Below are 24,997 nucleotides of genomic sequence, written 5' to 3' on the forward strand. Positions count from 1 at the left end.
TCATGCCTTATCATTTTCTGAGTTATTTTTTATTGTGATTGAGAGCAACTTTCATTTTTGTGTTATTTGTGAAATAACCTTTCTTGAATTTTTTCTGTCTCATGCATTGTAGTTTATCAAAAAAATATTTGTGAAAGTCATTTCCTTTCAACTTTTGAGTTACAATTCAAAAATGGAAAATGCAAAATCATGAATAGAACTAGTTTGGAAATTGCAACCGGTAATCAAACTAGAGGTAATTGTTAAGGCCCAAAAGTGCACCCAAAAACTAAGCTATTAAAACCTAGCACTTTTGGTTAACATAGGAACAATCACCAGTCTGTGGGTAAACTATTATTATGATTGAACCTCTGGATCAGGTCAGTTCCTGATGTTGATGGATCATCTACTCTAACAAGACCTTAAGAAAACTTTTGAGGAAAAGGGAGACGGAATAAGAAAAATGAGGATGAAAGAAATGCTACAACATAAACAAGGTGATACACCAAATTATCTGAAAGATAACAGAAAAACTCTTTTAAAAGCACCTGTTCTACACATATGACATCTCTGAATTCATATCACAAAAAGTGTTTCATACAAAGGGTTCTTGCTCAAAAAGTTGAAAGGAAATGACTTTCACAAACAATTTTTTGATAAACTACAATGCATGACCTGTGATTCATGCATGAGACAAAAAAAAATTCAAGAAAGGTTATTTCACAAATAACACAAAAATGAAAGTTGCTCTCAATCACACAATAAAAAATAACTCAAAAAATGATAAGGCATGAACTGATATTTTTATTTAAATATTCTGTCAAAACTACAAAATGGGTTACAAGATACAATAACTTAGCTAGGCTTGAGAAAAAATTCAGAACCCATTTCGCAGTTTTGACAGAATATTTGAATTAAAATATCAGTTCATGCCTTATCATTTTCTGAGTTATTTTTTATTGTGTGATTGAGAGCAACTTTCATTTTTGTGTTGTTTGTGAAATAACCTTTCTTGAATTTTTTCTGTCTCATGCATGAATCACAGGTCATGCATTGTAGTTTATCAAAAAATTGTTTGTGAAAGTCATTTCCTTTCAACTTTTTGAGAAAGAACCCTTTGTATGAAACACTTTTTGTGATATGAATTCAGAGATGTCATATGTGTAGAACAGGTGCTTTTAAAAGCATTTTTCTGTTATCTTTCAGATAATTTGGTGTATCACCTTGTTTATGTTGTAGCATTTCTTTCATCCTCATTTTTCTTATTCCCTCTCCCTTTTCCTCAAAAGTTTTCTTAAGGTCTTGTTAGAGTAGATGATCCATCAATATCAGGAACCGGCCTAATCTGGAGGTTCAATCATAATAATAGTTTACCCATAGATTGGTGATTGTTCCCATGTTAACCAAAAGTGCTAGGTTTTAATAGCTTAGTTTTTGGGTGCACTTTTGGGCCTTAACAGTTTTGGCACGCCCGGTGGGACCTTTTCCTTAAGGTCAGAGATTTTTATTGTTCTTATTGATATATTTTTATATCTGGCAACTCTGTTTGTTAAAAGAGTGGAGAGATCAGTGTTTCTCATATTTTATGAGACAGATCCAGACTAGGAGCTCAAGTTCTTTTGAGTATTTGCAGCTAGAGCCTCCTAGGAGAAGAGGAAGGACACTTGCAAGGGCTCAGCCTTTGAACCATTTTCAATCATCAACACCTGATTTTCAGGTGTATAGACAGAGAGAAAGACCATCCAAGGGAAAGGAAATCAAGCATTCAACAAGTCCAACTTGCAGATCAGCAGCATCTGATCCTCAAATTTCAACATTTCCATTGTTGACAGTAAGTACTACATCTGCTACAGCACCTGTTTTACCTATTGTTTTTTCATTTACAGTTGTTGTTCCTCTTGTTTTTCCTATAATGGCACTCCCAAGAGTGCATGCATTTGTTCCTTTTGATCAAGGCAGCCCCTTGAACTTTGTACAACATCATGATGTGCCATTGGCAGCACTTAAAAGCTTGCCTGATTTTACTGGTGAAAGTCAAACTATAGCGATTGATCATATCAAAGATGTCGTGTCCCTATGTAGTGTACATCATGTCACTGAAGAAGATGTGGCTATTAAATTATTGGCAGTGTCATTCAAGGGTAATGCCCTAGAATGGTATAGAACGTTGGCTGTAGCCTCAATAAATTCATGGGATACGCTTGGTGAACAATTTACCAAACATTTTGAAGACAAATCAGATCACTTGTCTTTGGTAGAACAGCTAACCACCATCAAATGTGCTCCTTAAGAGTAGATGATGGAATTTAACAGTTGTTTTCAAAGGATGTGGAATAGGATTCCTATTTCAGTAAGACCTTCAGCTAATCATGCCTTTTTATATTATCTGAAAAGCTTAAATAGTGATATATCAGTGATGATACAGTCTATGGGGGGTGTATTTTTGCCCCAAGCTTTTGGTATTTCTGTGAGAGCTGAAAATAGTCCTATCCAAGCAGGTAAAATAGCACCCAGACCTCCAATGCCTATTTTTCCCAATGTCCAGTCTAACATGCCATTAAGTATACCACCATTCAATCCTTTGCCAACTGTTCCTAGCCAAGAAATAGTGGTTGCAGGACCTTCTCCTAAGCTTCAGGATATTAAGAATAGCCAACAGAAGATTGAAGGGTTGCTACAAACTTTCGGCAATGAGCTTGTAAACCTTAAAAATAGCAGTTTCATCCTAGACAAACTTATCAAGCTCAGAATCAAGGTGTAAATCAGCCTTTCCAACAACTAAACCAAGGCCAATACCAAGGTAATAGGCAGCCATATCAGAATAATAATGTATTTGGAAATAGGCAGAATGTCAATCAAAGACCTTATAGGCCTTATGCACCTGCACCTTTGAATGTAGTAAGAGATATCATCCCTACTCAAAATAATCTAGCCTCAGAATTTGACTAGTGTTATCCTTGCAATCAACCTCACAATCAAGCTACATGTTCAAATGGAGTTATAAATCAAGCTCTAATGGTCCAGGGTACTTCAACTTCACAACATGTGCCTGAGACTAAACCTGAGCAGCAATAGGATATAACCCCAACTGATGCTACTTACATAAATTGGCAAGGAGATGAGTGTTGTGCTATAGGCATGGATGATCCTCCTATTGTTGTATACAACAGAGCTAAGAAAAGAGCCTTAGATAATGATTCTGGACAAAAAAATAAAGATACAACAGTAGCAAACTTAGTTGTGCCTAGAGTGCAACATATTTTACAAAAGACTCATCCCGTGACAACTCATGAGCAGCAACAATAGCAATTACACCCTGATATTGCTAAGGTCTAGCCTAAGGTATTCTTTAGCTATTCTAGGGCAGACTGACTTGTTGAAGTAGGCCTTATCAAATGAGGTAGCTTTCAAAGAAGTTACAAATGAACCCCACAAGGTAGTGTTGACCAATCAAGAAGCTCCACCTCAAAACAATGACAAGAAAGGGATTAAATCACAAGGTAAAGATGTGAAACCTCCTCCTTTTTATGCCTCTTTGATCATTAGGGATAAGCTGGTTCATAATTGTATGGTGGATAGTGGAGCTACAAGCTCAGTAATGCCAAAAAGGGTAGCAGATCAGTTAGGATTAGTATATGAACCTCTTGAGAAAGGAGTAGTGCAATTAGATGGCTCATCTGTTAATACAGTTGGTCTCATAAAAGAAGCAAGTTTAACCCTTCATGCTTGCCCCAATTTCTCCATATCTCAAGACATTTATGTGATTGATTTACCCCCATACTTTGCTCTTTGTTTATCAAGGGAATTCACAGCTAAAACAAGGGGATATCTTTCATCAGATTGGTCTCATATGCTTTTTCAAACCAGATATGGTACAAAGGTCACTATAAAATCCAAGGTTCTTGCTAAAGATCACATTGAACCTTATGTGCCCAGCCCAATTAATGCTAACTACCTAGCCTTTGAACAAGAAGATTTTTCTGCATCATCTCCTAATACACAGATTGATGGTATTCCAGACATCCTTTTGATGAATGGGCAGCTGAAGATGCTCATTATGCAGAAAACAACAAGATGGAAGATGTTGGTTTCGGGATTTATATGATTTGTGAACTAGATTCCATTATGCCTAATCTTGTAAAAGATACAAGCCAAGTTTCTGAACAACAGAATCAAGTGTGAAAATTGTTCTTTGATGGATCAAAAAGCAAAAATGGGGCAGGTGGAGGTGCAATGCTTGTATCTCCACAAGGTGAGAAATATTTTTCAACTTATCACTTTGCTTTTCCTTGCTCTAATAATAATGTTGAATATGAAGGATTGATTCAAGGATTGGAGTGGGCTAGGAAAAGGAAAATCAAATGTTTGCAGGCCTTTGGTGATAGTGAGTTAATTGTCAATCAAGTCAGAGGTTTGCATACTATTAAAAATGATGTTTTAAAGTTGTACAAGAATAGGGTTTGGGATATTATAGAAGATTTTGATGCATTTAACTTGATATCCATTCCTAGAAGCAAGAATCAACATGCTGATAGACTTGTTGTTGTAGGTGCACAGTTCAATATTTTAGAAAGTATGGAAAATATGCAGCATCATGTGAAAGTTGTTGTTAGGCCATCAATTCTTGATAACAAGTTTAATTGGCAAGTTTTTGATAGTGATGAGCAGATTTTGAATTTCCTCAAAGAAGAGGACGTGTTTTCAGTTGTAGATCAAAACAAATTGAATCATCAATTCAGTGATCAGATTATACAACTGAAATCTAATAAGTTGCGAAGAGGATTGGTCACTTTGGAAACAATCTTTAATCCAGATGACCAAGCAAAGAGGAATAAAACCAGCATACTGATTAAAGAGGAGCACTATGAAGAGGTTGAAATATTCAAAAATAAACTCTTCAAAATTGGTAAGATTAACTCTCATAAAGAAAGAGAAGCTTGTATTGCTTTATTTTGAGAATTTAATGATGTATTTGCTTGGGACTATTCTGACTTAAAAGGGTTTGATCCTCAACTTACCCAGCATACTATTGAGTTAGAGCCAAACGCCAAGCCAATTAGGCAAAAACAGAGACCTATTAATCCCAGATTAGAACCCCTTATGCTTAACGAATTGAATAAGCTCTTAGATAGTGGTATTATTTTTCCTATCAAACACACTTCATGGGTTTCTAATTTAGTTCTAGTTAGGAAAAAGAATGGAGAACTCCGCCTTTGTGTGGATTTTAGAGATTTGAACAGGGCTTCTCTGAAAGATAGACACCCATTGCCTTCCATAAAACAAATCTTGCAGTTTGTTTTTGGATCTGAAAGGTTTTCCTTGTTAGATGGCTATTCAGGCTATAACAAAGTCCTTGTAAAGGATGAAGATCAATTCAAGACTGCCTTCACTACCAAGTGGGGCACTATGGCTTATAGAAGGATGCCTTTTGGGCTGTCAAATGCTGGTGCTACCTTCCAAAAGGCTATGGATATGGATTTTTACAATCTTATGTATAATTTTGTGTTGGTTTATTTAGATGACATCACTGTTTACAACAAACAAGTTGATGATCATATTGATCATCTCAGACAAGTTCTTCAAAGATGCAGGGAGTTTGGTATTTCTCTAAATCCTAAAAAATCTGTATTTGTTGTGCATGAAGGGAGACTTCTGGGTTACCAAGTCTCCAAATATGGTACTATAGTTGATTCCGAAAGAATTCAAGCTATTTTGGATCTGCCTTTACCAAGCCATAAAAAGGGGTTACAAAGTTTTATTGGCAGAATTAATTTTGGAAGGCATTTTATACCTGATATTGCTGACTTGTTGAAGCCTTTAACAAAAATGTTGAAAAAGAATGCTATTTTCAGATGGTCTAAAGAGGGAAGAAGTACTTCTGAGGAAATTAAAAAGGCCTTATCTGCTGCCCCTACATTGGTAAATCCTAATTTTTCAAAAGATTTTATTTTATATGCTTATGGAGGACTTGATACTATTTATGCTATGTTAGTTCAAAAAAATGATGATGGACTTGAATAGGCTATTGCCTTCTTTAGCAAAGGATTGGAAGAGTATGAACAAAGGTACAATTTTATTGAAAAGCATGTACTAGCAGTTGTTAAAAGTCTTAAAAAATTCAAACATTTGGTCTCTAACAACAGAATTCATTTAATGGTTACCCACCCAAGTGTCAAAGATTGCTTACTAAGCAGGGATTTAAATGAAAAAGGGTTGGTTGGATCACTAAAGTAATGGAGTATGATATCAGTTTTCATGTTACTAAACTAGTAAGAGGAAAAGGTTTATGTATGCAGCTAACTGATGGGGAAAGTTCTAATGCAGAAACTAATAAGGAAGTTGTCTTGGTTCAAGATGATCCTGTTGATCAGAATCAATTAGCAAGTTGGGTAACTAATATGACCAATTTCCTTCAGACTAGAGAGTGTCCATCCGGCCTTGACAGAGCAAAAAGAAGGTATTTTCATCTTCAATCTGTTCCTTATGTTTTAATCAATGGAAATTTATTCAAGAAAGATTATAGTGGAATGCTTCTTAAATGTATTGATACTGCTGAAACCCAAAAGTTTTCTTAAGGTCTTGTTAGAGTAGATGATCCATCAATATCAGGAACCAGCCTAATCTGGAGGTTCAATCATAATAATAGTTTACCCACAGACTGGTGATTGTTCTCATGTTAACCAAAAGTGCTAGGTTTTAATAGCTTAGTTTTTGGGTGCACTTTTGGGCCTTAACAATAATATATTTCACTTGAATAACAGTGAAAAGACATGCTTGATTGCACATATTGATGAAAGTTGTATATGGCATAAAAGACTTTCTCATGTAAATTTTGATTGCATGGTAAAAATCAGTACTACTAAGGTAGTTAGAGATTTACCTAAAATTGTCAAACCTCTCAATACAGTATGTAAGGAATGTCAATTTGGAAAACAAGTTAGAGCTACTTTTAAAAGTATTCCAGAAAAATCAAATAATGCTCTTGACTTAATTCATACTGATTTATGTGGTCCAGCTAGAACTAAAAGTGTGCAAGGTGATAGATATTTCATGCTAATCATTGATGACTACTCTAGAATGTGTTGGGTTAATTTTTTCAGAGAAAAATCAGAAGCACTTGGAAAGTTCAAACTGTTCAAAGCAATGGTAGAGAATGAAACCGGTAAGAAAATCAAATGTCTGAGATCAGATCAAGGAGGAGAATTTACATCTAAGGAATTTAATGCATTATGTGAAGTGAATGGAATCAGAAGACAGCTATCAACACCCCGGACACCACAACAGAATGGAGTCGTTGAAAGGAAAAACAGAACTATCTTGGATGCAGCTAGAAGTATGTTATCAGAAGCAAATCTACCACATGTGTATTGGAGAAAGGGAGTAAGTGTTAGTTCTGATACTTAATGTAAAGTATAGATGCCAATAGCTAACAAGATGAGAGGGGGGGTGAGCCATACAAACTTAAACTTCCATAAAATCAACAGATTCAACCTCGGTAACTTATACTTCAACAACTTAACCAAAAACTGCTAAACCTGCAAACTTATGAACACATAATCATAATAACACTCATAACACCAGATTTAACATGGAAACCCAAATAGGGAAAAACCACTGTGGGATTTCAAACCCACTAAGAAATATACTCTTCTAGAGTATGCTTAGTTAAAAGCAAATCCTGTTAAAGATTACAAATACATTACTAGATGTGACCCGGTTAAGGGATTTCCCTCAAATCTGTTAGGATCTTCACTTTGCTAGAAGTGACATTGTTAAAGGATTTCAAACACTCACTTAGAATGTTACCTTGCTAGAGGGTTTACATATAAGACTGTTAAGTCCACTCGGTTAAGAGATTTTCTGTCACTTACAAAATAACAATAATAAAAATGTATTTGCAACTCCACATCTAAAATGCTAAAGCAGATTCTTATTTTCTCAAAACAATCTAGTCATAGGATTTATCTTGTCCCTCTACTGGGCTCTCTACTTTGTTATTCAAACAGGTCTTCAAGCTTTTGTGCTCAGTAATCACTATGTAGCATCTTCTGTGCATACACTTGCCCGCATACATTGTTTATTAATAATTTCTTATTTATAAACAATTGCTAACCGCTAAATCTCCTTGATCACATTTCCCATGATCAATCTTAGCCATCAGATCTTCAAACTTGACTAAGTTCAATGTATCCTTCCAATCTGAAAACATTTTACCTTACCTCGGGACTTGCATTCATATCTTGGAACTTGCATAAGGTTATTGCGGTTCAATCTGCGCTATAGATCTTCCTGCTGATTTCCCTTTGCCATAGATCCTTAACAAACTTCATACACGGCATACCAATCATGTATACATCTCCAACTAATCATTGTCCTTCATTAAATAATGTTTTTATCCATCCCATGCGCACTGTCATAACTCGGTTGCAACTCAGTAAATACTAAACTTTACTCGGTAGACATTTTGCCTTCATTAACCGATATCGATAACCTTAGGGTTTACCGACTAGGTTCATTGCTTGATTATATAGTATAGTATTAACCTTACAATCAACAACATATGTAGGATATTAAAACAATCTAAACATATTGAACTCATCATTGTCTAACGCGGTAATAGTTGCCCATTGAATAACTTATTCCTCCCTTTATTCATCACATTCTTTCTGTGTCTTTTACCGACATCTTAATTATCTTCTAATCAATCTTCTCAAGATATGGCAACATCATACTGAATCAGATAATCAATTTCTTAACATCAATGACAAAATAATGTTATAAAGATAGTTATCATCCTCCTTCAGTTATATCAATAATCTTCAACAACCTTCTCAATATCCTTATTGAATATCAACAATCTTTCTTACTGTAATGCCAACAATCTCTCCCTTTGGCATTAATGGCAAAACCAACAATTAAATGGTAATACCAACAATATATTCAAATTGATTCAGATTTAGATTGTTGTTAGACTTCTCTTGTTATCCTTGATCTATTGTTTTCTGAAGTTTTCTCCATTTTGCATTAGGCTTCTGAGTTGTTGACTTGCATTTAGTCTTCTCCATTTTTTCAATCTACTCCCCCTGTCATTAGTCTTCTGTTATTTCCATCATTCAGGGCTTTACCATGCAGTCAACCATTTAGTCTTCTCCCCCTTTGACAACAATGCCAAAAAGTAAAAGAACTAAATCATGATTTCTTCCTCTGTGAAGTGATTTGCCTTGCTGTGTAACATCTCAGTCTTGGTCAGATCAACTTGTCTCTATTCATTTTTCCTGCACACTTTTACAAAACCTTCTAAAGTGCATAAATCAGCATCAATCCACACATAATATTTTGTAGATTCATCGAATTGATGCTTTCACCGAACTTAGTCAGTGAGTAGAAGATAGGGGTAGGACCCCTAACTTGCTTCTGAGATACTCAAAAGTGTCCCTTGGCAGTGGCTTTGTGAAGATGTCCGCTAATTGCTCCTTTGAACTGATATATTCTAGCACAACTTTCTTCTCTTGAACTTCTTCTCTGAGATAATGATACTTTATAGATATATGCTTTGTCTTAGAGTGCATCACTAAATTCTTTGAAATGTTAATGGCACTAGTATTATCACAGAATATAGTTACTGGCTCGGTAACTTTCTCATTTATACCTTCCAATAGTTGTTTGATCCATGCTATATTGGTACAATTCAATGCTACAGCAACATATTCAGCTTCTGCTGTAGATTGAGAAATACATTCTTGTTTCTTGCTAAGCCAACTTACTAGTCTTTCTCCCAAAAAGAAAGTTCCACTAGTTGTGTTTTTCCTGTCATCTATGTTGCCTGCCCAATCAACATCAATATAAACTTATAAATCAAAATTATTTCTCTTTTCATTTACTAAACCATAATCTTCAGTGCCTCTCAGGTATTTGAAAATTCTCTTGATTGCTGTCATATGGGTTTCCTTGGGATCTGCAGAGAATCTTGCTACAATACCTACTGCATGTGCTATATCTGATCTACTATGCACAACATATTTCAATTTTCCATTCATAGATCGGTAAGGTGTCTCATCAATAGATGCATATTCATCATTCTTTGATAATTTACAGTTAGTAGTCATAGGAGTATTTACTGGTTTAGAATCCTCCATTCCAAATTTCTTCAAGATTTCCTTTATGTACTTGGATTGAGTAATAAAAATCTCATCTTTCATTTGCAATATCTGTAAACCTATAAAATACTTTATCTCACCGATTAGTGACATCTCAAATTCTTTACACATTTTATTTCCAAAGTTCTTGCATAAGGAGTCATTACCACAAAATATAATGTCATCAATAAATATGGCTGAGATCAGTATTCCATTATCCTCATCTTTCTTCATGTACATATTGTTGTTTTCACTTGTCCTTATAAAACCAATCTTGATTAAATAAGAGTGCAATCTTTCATACCATGCTCTAGGTGCTTGTTTCAAACCATATAAGGCTTTGTTTAGTTTGCATACCTGATCTTTACTCCTGTCTTCAACAAATCCTTCAGGTTGTTCAATGAAAACTTCTTCTTCTAATATACCATTCAAAAATGCAAATTTAACATCCATTTGATATACCTTGAAATTTTTGAAAGCAGCATATGCCAGCTATGTTCTTACTCCCTCAAGTCTAGCCACAGGTGCAAAAGTCTCACCATAATATATTCCTTCTTCTTGAGCATAACCTTTGCAAACTAGTCTTGCTTTGTTGCAAATGACCTCACCTTTTTCATTTAGCTTGTTTTTGAAAATCCACTTAGTACCAATTACATTTTTGTCCTTTGGTCTTGGGATTAGTGTCCATGTGTCATTCTTCTTGATTTGATCAATTTCTTCTATCATAGCATTTACCCAATCTTCACTATTAAATGCCTCTTTCACTATTCTTGGTTCAGATTCAGAAATCAAACATGCGTTCTGTCTCAGTTTGTTTCTTGTCATCACTGGATCATCTTTATCTCCTATAATCTGACTTGATGTATGATGTCTTTTGACATATTTGGCTAATATAGGCTCAGTAGGTTCTGTATGATCTTCTTCATCACTCGGTAACTGGACATTATCTTCATTTTCTTCAGCAGCTTTCTCGGTAGGACTTCTCGGTTGAACATAAACAAATTCTTCATAATCTTCTAGTTCTTTGGAATTTCCTTCATCATTTATTTCTGCAAATTCATCAATTTTCACATTTGCACTTTCCACTATTTTGTTAGATGATTTGATCAGACATTTAAATTCTTTACTTCTAGAAGAATAACCAAGAAATGTTCCTTCTTCACTTTTCTGATCAAACTTTCCATTTATGTCATCTTTGTGAACATAGAATCTACTTCCAAAGATTTTAAAGTAACTTACATTAGGTTTCTTGTCATACCAGATCTCATATGGTGTCTTCATAGTTCCTTTCTTCAGTTGAACTCGGTTCAGGGTGTAAATTGCAGTGCTGATTGCTTCTCTCCAAAATGTTTGAGGTACCCTCTTTTCTATCATCAGGGTTCTTGCACAATCCACAATTGATCTGTTTCTTCTCTCAGCTATCCCATTTTGTTGAGGTGTTCTCGGTGCAGATATTTGCCTCTTTATGCCATGATCATTGCAGTATAAGTTAAATTCATCATAAGTGAATTCTCCTCTTCTATTAGATCTAAGACATTTCAGTTGTCTTCCTCTTTCATTTTCAACTCTTGCCTAGTACCATTTGAACATTTGAAAAGCTTCTAATTTTTCTTTTAAAAACATAACTAACATCATCCTTGAGTAATCATCCACAAATAATATGAAATATTTATCACCATAATAACTTTGAATTTTCATAGGACCACAAAGATCAGTGTGTACTAGATCTAAAATTCCTTTAGAAGTGTAGGACTTACTTGTAAAGCTTGATCTTGTCATCTTACCTATCTGGCATCCTTGGCACATAGCATTCTCAAGTTTTTCAAGACTCGGTAGACCTCTTACTCGGTGCTTCTTACTTATTTTGATCAAATTATCAGAATTTACATGACAAAACCTTTTATGCCATAACCACGTATCATCTATCTTTGCATAAAGATACTTGTTCTGAGTTGAGTCAAGATGAAATGTATTACCTTTTGTTTGTGTCCCGGTAGCAGCTAACTTTCCATGTTTGTCATGAACTTTGACAATTCCTTTCTAAAATTCTATTCGGTATCCTGTATTGTTTAGCTGTGCTACACTCAACAAATTGTATTTCAAACCTTGAACCTAGTATACATCATCACATTTAGCATTGTCAAGAAGTGTTATAGATCCTTTACCTTTTACCAGACATGGTGCATCATTACCAAATCTTACATAGCCTCCATCATAGTCTTCTAATTTAACAAACTTGTGTTTATCACCTGTCATATGATGTGAGCATCCACTGTCTATGATCCAAGAATCAATATTATTTATGTGATATATTAGGGCTTTTTCTTCATACCTTTCCTCATCAGATCCATCTTTAATAGCCACATAAACAACTTCATCAGTATCAGTTTCATCAGATTTGTCATCATTGGATTCCTCATCTGCTACTAGACATGTCTTTCTATCTCTCCTTTTGAAGTCTCTGTGTCCTCTGTATTGGTTATCTTTCTGCCTGTTATCTCGGTATTCTCTCTTCTCACTAGATTCTTTGTTAGGGCAGTTAGAAGCCATATGTCATATTTTATCACAATTGAAACATTTTAAAGGTAGCTTTCCTTTATACTTACCTTTTCCTCTCGATAATCTTCTGGCTAATAATGCTTCAAATTCTTCTTGCTTCTTAATTTCCTCATACAGTTTGTGCACTTTTTCCATGTTCTTGTGAAATATTTCACTTGCTCCACTGTGATCCCCTTTAGAGTACTTACTCATTCTATCATTGTAATCATCAGATTCACCAATATGAAAAGAACTAAATGCAAATTCTACTTTATTTACCGAAGACCCACTGTTATCAAAATTACTTAACTCAAATGCATGTAGCTTACCAATAGTAGCATCCAAAGAAACTGACATGTTAGGTACAAACCTCAATTCATTGATTGTAGAGACTCGAATAGCATAAGCTGGTAGAAGGGTTCTCAACAACTTACTTGTTATATTCTTTTCTTCAATAGTTCCACATGCTCCTTTAATTTGATTGACAATCTCCTTTAGTCTTGTACTGTATTGGGTTATGTTCTCACCTTCATTCATCCTCATGGATTCAAGTTGTCCTCTTAGACTATCTACTTTTACTCTTTGAACATGTTCATCACCTCCATATACAGATATGAGCTTAGTCCACATTGCTTTTACATCATTGTAGCCTTCTAGATCATTAAACTCTGAGTCGGTCAATGCTGATCTTATTTCAATCATAGCTTGAATATGTTCTTACTTTGCCTTAATCTCTTCCAAGGTCAAAGGGTTGGTGCTCAGTGCAATGTAATCATTCTCCAGATAATATGTTGCATATTCTTGAATTCCTGATAAATGTAGCTTCATCCTTTTCTGCCATGTGGAGAAACTTGACTTGTTCAACTTCGGTGCATCCCTTTTATACATCTCTGGATCTTTGCCTCAAGTACCTTTAAACTTTTTCTTCCAAAGTCCTTAGCTCTGATACCAATTGTTAGTTCCGATACTTAATGTAAAGTATAGAAGCCAATAGCTAACAAGATGAGAGGGGAGGATGAATCATACAAACTTAAACTTCCATAAAATCAACAGATTCAACCTCGGTAACTTATACTTCAACAACTTAACCAAAAACTGCTAAACTTGCAAACTTATGAACACATAATCATAATAACACTCATAACACCAGATTTAACGTGGAAACCCAAATAGGGAAAAACCACTATGGAATTTCGGACCCACTAAGAAATATACTCTTCTATTGTATGCTCGGTTAAAAGCAAATCCTGTTAAAGATTACAAATACATTGCTAGATGTCACCCGGTTAAGGGATATCCCTCAGATCTGTTAGGATCTTCACTTTGTTAGAAGTGACCTTGTTAAAGGATTTCAAACACTCACTTAGAATGTTACCTTGCTAGAGGGTTTACATATAAGACTGTTAAGTGCACTTGGTTAAGAGGTTTTTTGTCACTTACAAAATAACAATAATAAAAATCTATCTGCAACTTCACATCTAAAATGATAAAGTAGATTCTTATTTGCTCAAAACAATCTAGTCATAGGACTTATCTTGTCCCTCTTTTGGGATCTCTACTCTATTATTCAAACAGGTCTTCAATCTTTTGTGCTCGGTAATCACTATGTAGCATCCCTTGTGCATACACTTGCCCACATACATTGTTTATTAACAATTTCTTATTTATAAACAATTGCTAACCACTAAATCTCCTTGATCACATTTCCCATGATCAATCTTATCCATCAGATCTTCAAACTTGACTAGGTTCAATGTATCCTTCCGATCTGAAAATGTTTCACCTTACCTCGGGACTTGCATTCCTATCTTGGAACTTGCATAAGGTTATTGCGGTTCAATCTGCACTGTAGATCTTCCTGTCGATTTTCCTTTGCCATAGATCCTTAACAAACTTCATACATGACATACCAATCATGTATACATCTCCAGCTAATCATTGTCCTTCATTAAATAATGCTTTTATCCATCCCATGCGCACTGTCATAACTCGGTTGCAACTCGGTAAATACTAAACTTTACTCGGTAGACATTTCGCCTTCATTAACCGATATTGATAACCTTAGGGTTTACTGATTAGGTTCCATAGGCTTTACCGACTAGGTTCATTGCTTGGTTTCATAGTATAGTATTAACCTTACAATCAACAACATATGTAGGATATTAAAACAATCTAAACATCATGATCTCATCATTGTCTAACTCGATAATAGTTGCCCATTGAATAACTTATTCCTCCCTTTATTCATCATATTTTTTCTGTGTCTTTTACCGACATCTTAATTCTCTTCTAATCAATCTTCTCAAGATATGGCAACATCATACTGAATTAGATAATCAATTTCTTGACATCAATGACAAAATAATGTTATAAAGATAGTTATCATCCTCCTTCAGTTATATCAATAATCTTCAACAACCTTCTTAATATCCTTATTAAATATCAACAATCTTTCTTACTGTAATGCCAACAGTAAGTACAATGGTCTATACATTCAACAAAGTTCACATCAAAGGAGAAACTGGTAAGACCCCTCATGACCTATGGTTTGGTATTACTCCTACTCTTAAATATTTCAGAATATTTGGAAGTAAATGCTATATTAGAAGGGATGAGTATATTGGCAAATTTGATCCTAGAAGTGATGAAGGAATATTTCTTGGTTATTCATCTAAGAGCAAGGCATATAAATGTTTTAACAAGAGATTGCAGAAAATTGTTGAGAGTACAAATGTGAAGATTGATGAACAATTTAGAGGAACTTCAAGGTATATAGACTCTGAAACGACAACAGAGATTCTAACAAATGAACCTACATTGAACCTACCGGTATAGAATGAAGATCTAGTTACATCGGTATCATCTGAAAATTCCACAGTAACTGAGGAACGACAGCAAACGAAGACACCCCGGTATTTAAGACTGAATCACTCTGAAGATCAGATAGTTGGGAACAAGTATAAAGGAGTTATGACAAGAGGAAGATTGGAAAATGAAGAGGTATGTCTTATTTCTTAAATTGAACCATCATCAATTAATGAGGCATGTGAAGATAAACATTGGATTAAAGCTATGGAAGAGGAACTGGAACAAATTAAGAAAAATAACACATGGACATTAGTTCCCTAGCCTAAAGACAAAAATGTGATTGGAACAAAGTGGGTATTCAGAAACAAACTTAATGAAGATGGTAAGGTAATCAGGAATAAAGAAAGACTAGTGTGTAAGGGATATTCTTAGAAAGAAGGAATTGATTATAATGAAACCTTTACACCAGTAGCTAGAATTGAGGCAATCATATTATTTTTGGCTTTTGTAGCACACAAGAACTACAAAGTATATCAAATGGATATTAAATGTGCATTTATGAATGGAGATATTGAAGAAGAAGTTTACATTGAAAAACCTGATGGATTTTATTTTACAGATAACAAAGATATGGTTTGCAGGTTAAGGAAAGTATTGTATGGGTTGAAGCAATCTCCAAGAGCTTGGTATGAAAGATTGGACAAGTAATCTTTTATTCTAAAGGTAATGTTGATAGCAACTTATATTATAAATTGACAAATGATGACATCTTGGTTATAGAAGTTTTTGTTGATGATATAATCTTTGGAAGAGAAGATGGATTATGTAAAGAGTTTTCTATTGAAATGCAGCAAAAATTTGAAATGTCTATGATTGGAGAAATAAAATTCTTTTTAGGATTGCAGATTTCATAGACTGATAAAGGTATATTCTTGAGTCAATCCAAGTACTTGAAGGAGTTATTACAAAAATTTGGGATGGAGAACTCTAAACCGATAAGCATACCTATGACTACAAATGACAAATTATCACTAAGAGATGAATCTACACCTGTTAATCTGACTAGGTACAAATGTATGATAGGAGGTTTATTGTATTTGACACAAACAAGACCTGATATCATGAATCTAGTATGTATTGTTTCAATATTTTAGAGTAATCCTAGAGAAAATCATGAATCAACTTTAAAAAGGATTTTCTGGTACCTACAAGGCACTACAAATCTTGGATTATGGTATCCTAGAGATGAAAACTTTGAATTATGTGCATACACAGATGCAAATTGGGTAGGAGATGTGGATGATAGAAAAAGCACCACCGGTGGACCATTTTTTCTTGGAAGAAGATTAATTTCTTGGTTGAGTAAGAAACAAAGTTGTACATCTTTATTAACAACCAAATCAGAATATGTTGCAGCAGCAACTAACTGTACACAAGTACTATGGCTTAAGAAAATGTTGAAAGACATAAAGGTAAAATGCAAGGAACCTATTACTACCTATTGTGATAACACTGCAACAATTGATATATCTAAGAATCCGGTATTACATTCTAAAACCAAACATGTTTCTATCAAACTGAATTTTCTAAGAGAAAATGTTGAAGCAAAAGAAATTAAATTGGTTTATGTGAATACTAAAGAGCAGATTGCAAATATTTTCACTAAACCTCTATCTAAGGAGACTTTTGAATATCTTAGAGACCATCTTGGGGTCATATCCCCATCGGTATAAACTTAAATAGTTGATGATAGTCATCAACCGACAGAAATAACAGAGAAATCTTTTACTCTGACTTTGATGAGAAAGCTACTTCTTAGGGGGAGTATTTGGTGTAGTGAATTGGTTGGTATTTTGTATCTAAAAAATGGTCTTTATATTGCTTAGGCATTTGATGTCAAAGGGGGAGAGATTGGTATGGAAAAACACAAGGAAAACTCATGTCACTCCCAGGGGGAGAGATTGTTACTTTGGGGAGATTATTAGTTTTTGGTATTTGGCATTTATGTTTTGGCACTTTGATGGTTTTTCCATCTTGTGATGCCATCAATTTCAAAGGGGGAGATTGTTGGTATTTTGGTATGGTTTTGTCATTGATGTCAACACCCACTAAACACTTATCAACTCTGGCACTTTGGAGAATCAGCAACATTCACCAGCAAGTAAGTGACTTATGCACAATCACCGACATCTGGTACACTGGTAGGATATAATGTTCACTGACACTTGGAATAGCATGAAAAACACCTAGTTATGTCGAAGACATCGTTTGGACACTTTGTCTTGGAGTTTTGGTCATTGGCATATTTCATATTTGCATATTTGTTGTTACCGGCAAATAGGTCCAGGATATACACCGGCAGGTTTATCTTTTCCAGATCAGCATAGCACGCTATGGAGATGTCTTATTATTGTTGTAAATGCCTCAAGTTGGCATGTTGAATCGGTTATTGCATCGGACATTGTTTTATTTGTAAATTGATTTTATTGTAATATCCTTTAGAGCCGACCTACTGAAATTGGTCTTAGGTTATGATATAAATATAAGATCTTATTTGTAAGATCATATGAGAAAAGTGAAAAAGAATTGTGTGAAGGTATATGCGAGATTAAGCAGAGCTATACATGTAGACATCATTTGAAGGTTGAAGGAGGGTTTTGTGAAGACAATCAAAACTACACCGATACTGAATCCAGCATAGAAAGATGTTAATTTGAGCAGTACATTCTTATTGGATTTAACCATACAAATGTAGTTAGTGTGACTCCTATTTGTGTTTGAGCAGTGAGCTCTAGGCGCTTGGCCATCTGCATGTGTAGACCCCATTTGTATACACATACTATCTGTAGTAGTATCATCTGATTGTGGGTAAGGTTTCCCACCATGGTTTTTCCCTTTATAGGGTTTCCACATACAAATATTGGTGTTATGTGTTGTGGACAACTTTGTCTTTTTGTTTCATGCACTAATCTTTACCGGTATTACAATTAATTGATAAAACTGTCTACCGGAATAAAAGACTAGTTTACCGATATTAATCATTAAAGTTGGTGAAGTTGTTTTTGGTTTGAATTTGTTAGACAACTGATTCACCCCTCCCCCCCCCTTCTCAGTTGTCTCCGGGACCTAACAGGTCAGACCGGGTGCAAGTTGCACATAGTCCCCAACATTTTTTCCTGAAATTTTGGGAGCATAATTCTATGATATTGGGTAAGTGTGTAATGCCCGCCAAAATACCCCAGAGAAATATAGCTAAAAACATGCTAATTTAATTTTTTTTTAAACAATACAACACATAACATCACTTAAGCAATGTAGTGAGCACACAACAACAATTAAGTGTTATGAACGTAGAATAATTAACTCAATCTATTCAAACAATTACGCAAGTGGGATACAATAAATCATTACTACTGCCTCCCTAGGGTATCTCAACAACATTACTTAATCTACCTACATAAGAAATAAGCATTTACATTCTTCTAGTTCAATACCTCATAATCTTAATCATTATACACACATAGGTGCAATGTAGAAATTCCTAACACTCATGATATGCAATCTACTTAATCTTTCATTTAACATGAGATTCTATCTTTCAATGCACATCTATTTCCCTTTTCACTTAGATTCATTTTATATGCCAAGTCCAAATATTCCTATTACCTTTAGCCAACCTTAGACTATGGACATCACCATTCATATATTAAGATTAACCCTTACATTGCATTAACATAATTTCAATTTACAATTAACTCCTACATAGTCACTTATAATTATATGCTCCTAGCATACTTATTACTTCATCATGATTTCAGAAGCACATAATGCAATACTCACAAAGTCTCCTTAAACATTTAACCCATAGATCATTTAGTACTCATAAAATCTCTTACACTATATCAATTAACCAACAATCATCTTATTCCAAATTAGGTAACTACACAAATTCATCTCAACACAAACTATGATACAATATCCTAATTCCATAACCACTAATAGCATCCACCAAATGGAGATATAATTCTTAAACTATAACACATGATACATTCTAATCCTTTTCTAAAAGACAAGAACTCATTTAATCATCTTCCATACACTTACTACTAATTTCCATTAATAAGATTAGTAATTCATTCATTAAGAACATCCATACAATATTTTCATAAGGAACATTCAACTACATCCCAAGCATTATAAGATTTTCAATTCAATCATTAGGTCACTATCTACGAAGTATGATACTATAATTTCAAATTATTTAATCACAACTCATAAACATGTCCTAAGACATCTTCCAACATTACTCAAACTCACACATCCTATCAAGACATAACATTTCTTCTACTTAAATCATTAGTTAAATACGTCATTTCAAATCTAATACCATTATCATAATATTTACCCGATTTACTTTTAACATGGCTCATCAAGAATACAAAATACATCATTTCATTTTAAACAACAATACTTATCCACATCTCATGCATCCATTTCATTTAATATAAATATGTTACAATACAACTCAAGGTTCATCATTATAATCACATACCATAACCAAAAGCTATCACTATAACTAGAACAACATAATCATTTCTCATAAGCATGGCTTCTTTTACAACCGTTACATAAGAATTTCATTACATAAATCACATCATCATTTACATTCTTGCTACAATTATTATCCATGAACAATTTGAAGAAGCATCTTCATCCACGCAAGAAGAATTCAAAGACAGGAACATCCCAATGGTTTAAAAGCACCAACCACCCGACCATGTGGAACCAAAGGAACCACCCCCCGTGCTAGGAGATGACACAAGGTCTCAACACACACTCTACATCTAAGTTGACACTCAAAACCAAAGAGACTAACCAACAAGGACTCTCAAGTAAGAACTCACACAGAGGCACAAGAATAAACTCCCAGAGGCGTAAAACTCATCAGGACATAAATGCATCCAATAAGCATAATCATAAATCATAAAGGGGGAACACATGTAGGAGTGGAGTGTCATCACATGCCATCCTCATAACATAATAACACAAGGCACTAGCCTGATGGACATGTGGAGCCATCTCAACCTATGAGAGACCAAGGGAGATTAGCTTACCGTCTTCACGGCCTTCTCATGCTTATCTTAAAACATCCTCCCTAGGACATAAGTCATGAGGCTCAAAACTATTCATTATCTTATTTAAATGAGTTATAATTTTCCCATCCCAATAAATTTATTATCAATGTTATCACTTGTTTACAAATCATGGAAAACTCCAATGTGCCCTAGTGGTCTAGACTTCATGCATCCTTACAAGGAACCTCATGCAAGCCTATCTCTCATGACCCCGGTCATCACAAGGAAGCCCACTCCTCCTAACATGGCCCAACAACACATCACAAGAGGCTCTACCAACATAAACACATTAAAATAATACTCAATGCAGCCAATAACTTCCACACATACTCTCACAACATATGCAAGGCTACAACAACATCAATATAACAAAATGAGCCTCTTGGCTAGCAATAAACAAATGCATATCAAGCCATCAAATTTGCTCTCATTGATGAAAGTAAAACCACAACAAGGCCAACTCACTTGCTGCCCCAAAACAATAACACTTCCAACTCACCAACCATAGCACATCAATCTGGATGAAAGCATAATTCTTTCCCCAATAACATAGGAAGGTAAATATGCTTGAAACCAACAAAATACATCAAATAAAATCAGATATAAAACTATAAATCATCAACACCCTCAACAATGCCTCTGGTACAAGAATTAATCCGGAAAGTACCAGAAAATCAAGCAACTAGCAAATGAAGGCCTATTTATCAAAAATTAAAAAAAAAAAAAAAAAAACCAAGCAAAACCATGCTCCAATCAAAATATTTCAAAAATATTATATTCCATACCTACCTTCCCAAAGTTCAAGAATAAAATATATTTTCTACCTACCATAAACTTCCAGCCAATCAATTTCAAGGGTAGGTAAAATAAATTAAACCATTGACCTGGGGTGAAAATAACTTTTAAATAAAATAATACAAATTACCCCCTTTTAAATTACTTAATGGGTAAAATAATATTACCCAATAAATAAAATTCACTTCAACATTAAATAAATAATACACACTTGAATGCCAATATTAAATCAAAACTCCATGCACGACACAGACTCAAAAAGATAAACCCAAAAATGCAAATATTTCCCACAAACTATAGAATAAAACCTTACAACAAATTTATGCCTTCATATATTTCCTTCCTCACTATACAAATTTTATATTCATTTCCCCAAGCTCACACATTCAATCTACAGACAGGGAGCATACAGAAAAATTGTAAAATAAAATATAAAAAAGTAGAATGCATCTCCAACCTGCAATCTGTGTTATGGAAGAAGTTGAAGAAGAGATCCCACAAGCCAAACCAAATCAAATCCAAACTCCAGCCAAAATCCAAGAGAGAAGAAAACCAAAACCAAGAAGAAAACTTGTTGAAGAAAATTTTCCAAGAAGAATCAACCCACGAAAAATTCACGGAAAAGAAAATAAAAAGACAAACATTAACCAAAAACTCTAGCCTCAATCTCAATCAATCAAAATATTCCAATCTATAATATATTTTACCAACCCCACCATATAATATAATTTTACCTCCCTTTTTAAATTCAACCAATAAGAGAAGAGGGTAGGTAAGGTAAATATAAATCATGCTTTTACAATTTGGTGGGAATGTTTTATCATTTTATTATTTATACAACCCACTTAATATAAAAGTCAAACTAATAAATAAAACATGAGCCACAATTAAATAAATTAAATGGAAAAATTAAATTAAATAAACCAAAGGCTCATAAATGAATTAATGAACCAAATAAATATTAAAAGTCAAATAAATATTAAACCATAGGCGATTAAATAAATAAATAAATACCAATAAAAGTCAAATTACAAATAAATATAAAACACATCATAAGCTAAACAATAAAAATTAAATAAATATTAAATCATCATTAAAATAAATAAACATTTAAATATCAAATAATCAAATAACCAAAAAGGCGAGAGTCCAATAAATTAAATTAAACATTAGATAACCAAATAATCAAATCGCTATTAATCAAAATAATTAAAATAAACATCATTAATTATTTAATCTCGCATCAATAACATACTCACAACACAGAAGAAACCCAGCTTACTAACTATCATGACGACTTGTGCCAAGACATTGACGACTCACAGTGAACAACTTAGACCTAGAGTATGTGAGGGGAAATTGTGCCAACTTCGAACCACATACCATTGGGAATTAAAGACACGCTCAGAACTGTGGAGCCAGGTGGAGTCGATGTCTGGTACCAGCAAATCCTGCATCCACAAAGCAACGATACGACATATATATATATATATATATATATATATATATATATATATATATATATATATATATATATATATATATATATATATATATATATATATAGACAAGGGTTAGAGAATTGCAACGACACATCCCGCTCGCAATGAGTGATGTGGAATTGTCTCTATCCCGAAGACATTCATATAACAATCAAACACACCATAAGATCAACTCATCATAGATAATCATTAAATATGGTTAGTACATAAAAACATCATCAAGTGCATGATTAGTATAATTCACAATTATAGTAAGCATACAAAATCCATCAACAATTATGCTTATCAAATCACATGATCAATATAATATTTCGATAGTCAATCATATAATAAGCATGTAGTGTCTAATAAATCACAAGATCATTAATGATAGTATCAACATCCTATAAATCATCTGAAATAGCCTATGCCCAATAGTGTCTATCACGCATGAATTAAAGGTCAACTCCAGTCAAACAAGTCAAGTCAGGGGTGGACCCTACAAAGTGCACAAAGATTGTGGTCAAAAGGGGGTATAAGTGAACACTTTTTTTCAGAAATCAGATGAACCTAAACTTGGAGGCAAAATTTGAAATTCATCCACTCAAGATATGAAGATAATCAAAGAACAAATATTGTAGTACTTTGAATCTAGTTTTCAAACTACTAAACTTTTTCAAAATTGGATAAGATTAAGGAGGTCAAATCTTTCGTGCACAAAAATAGACCTTGATTTTTTCTAAAAAATATAAAATAGTGTCTGACATGCGCATCAAAAAGTTAGTTAGATTTAGTATTTTGACAAATCCTTTGGCAAAAAGATAGTTAAGAGTGAGCACTAGAAGTTGTGTATTTTTTTGTAATTTTTTTTTTAGTATTTTTTTTTTAATGATTTTTCCAATCGAGCACATCCTGAAAATTAGGTACCTATTTGTGTGCCAAGCATTACTTGCACTAAAAAAATCGAAAATACAATTTTATTTTTTTAAAATTGTAAAGAATCAAGTGCACTACAATAATATTTTTTTTTTTTTAAATTTGGATAAGTAGATCAAAATTTATTAAAAAAATGGTACACGTATGTCTATGAGAACTATGGAGACACTGGTAAAAGAAATTCAATAATAATATGTTATTGTTGTTCAAATTTAAATAAAATTATATGGTTAGAAAGCTCAGAAGATGGGTGAAAATATGGTGGCAATTTTAGAAATACCCACTTGATGAAGTGTAAACGTGATGATAACAAAGTTGAGACCAAGTTGATAAAATAAAACACATCAAAAAGGAGGGAAATGAAGGGAAATCAAACTTCCAACCCATAGCTTTGTCATCCAAGCCTAAACAGTCAAAAGCACGTATGGGATACCTATGGTATAAGAAGCACGGACGTGTTGTCTTTACTATAAACAACACGTATATGCTACTTTTGTTTAAAATCTGGGAGTTTGTATAATCTGTATAATATGATATTGTATATATAACATGTGCATATACATATAATATATAATATATATTATATATGTATAATAATATATAATATATTAAGTATATATATACACACATATGTGTGTGTGTTGTCTCCCTCTCTCCCCCTCTCAAGCAGGTACAGGATGCATCTCTCTCTCTCTCTCTCCCCTTCTCCCTTCCTCCATACCCCATCCCTCTCTCTCTTCTTCTCTCTCCCCACTCTTTCTCTCTCCCTACCCCCTCTATCTCCCTTACTTTATTGTAATTAGGTCTTCCATGTAATGGTCACCATTTGGATGAATAGTAGACCTAATAATCCCAAGGTCCACAGTAGACCTAATTATCTCTCTCTCTCTCTCTCTCTCTCTCTCTCTCTCTCTCTCTCTCTCTCTCTCTCTCTCTCTCTCTCTCTCCCTTCCTCCATACCCCATCCCTCTTTCTATTCTTATCTCCCTCCCTCCCTCTCTACTCCCCCTCTCTCTCTCCCTTTCTCTCCCTCTCTCTCTGATTCCCTCCCTCTCCCTCTCTCCCCCTCTCCCTTTCCCTCCCTCCCTTTTACTTCACATTTTATTTACTACAAATAGCACATACGAGGTACTGATCCTATTAGTTTTCTGCCTTGCCATAACATTTTTAAGGCTTAGGAGCTCTTAAG

Source organism: Cryptomeria japonica, chromosome 3, assembly GCF_030272615.1.
Source record: "Cryptomeria japonica chromosome 3, Sugi_1.0, whole genome shotgun sequence".
In the NCBI taxonomy this organism is placed as follows: domain Eukaryota; kingdom Viridiplantae; phylum Streptophyta; class Pinopsida; order Cupressales; family Cupressaceae; genus Cryptomeria; species Cryptomeria japonica.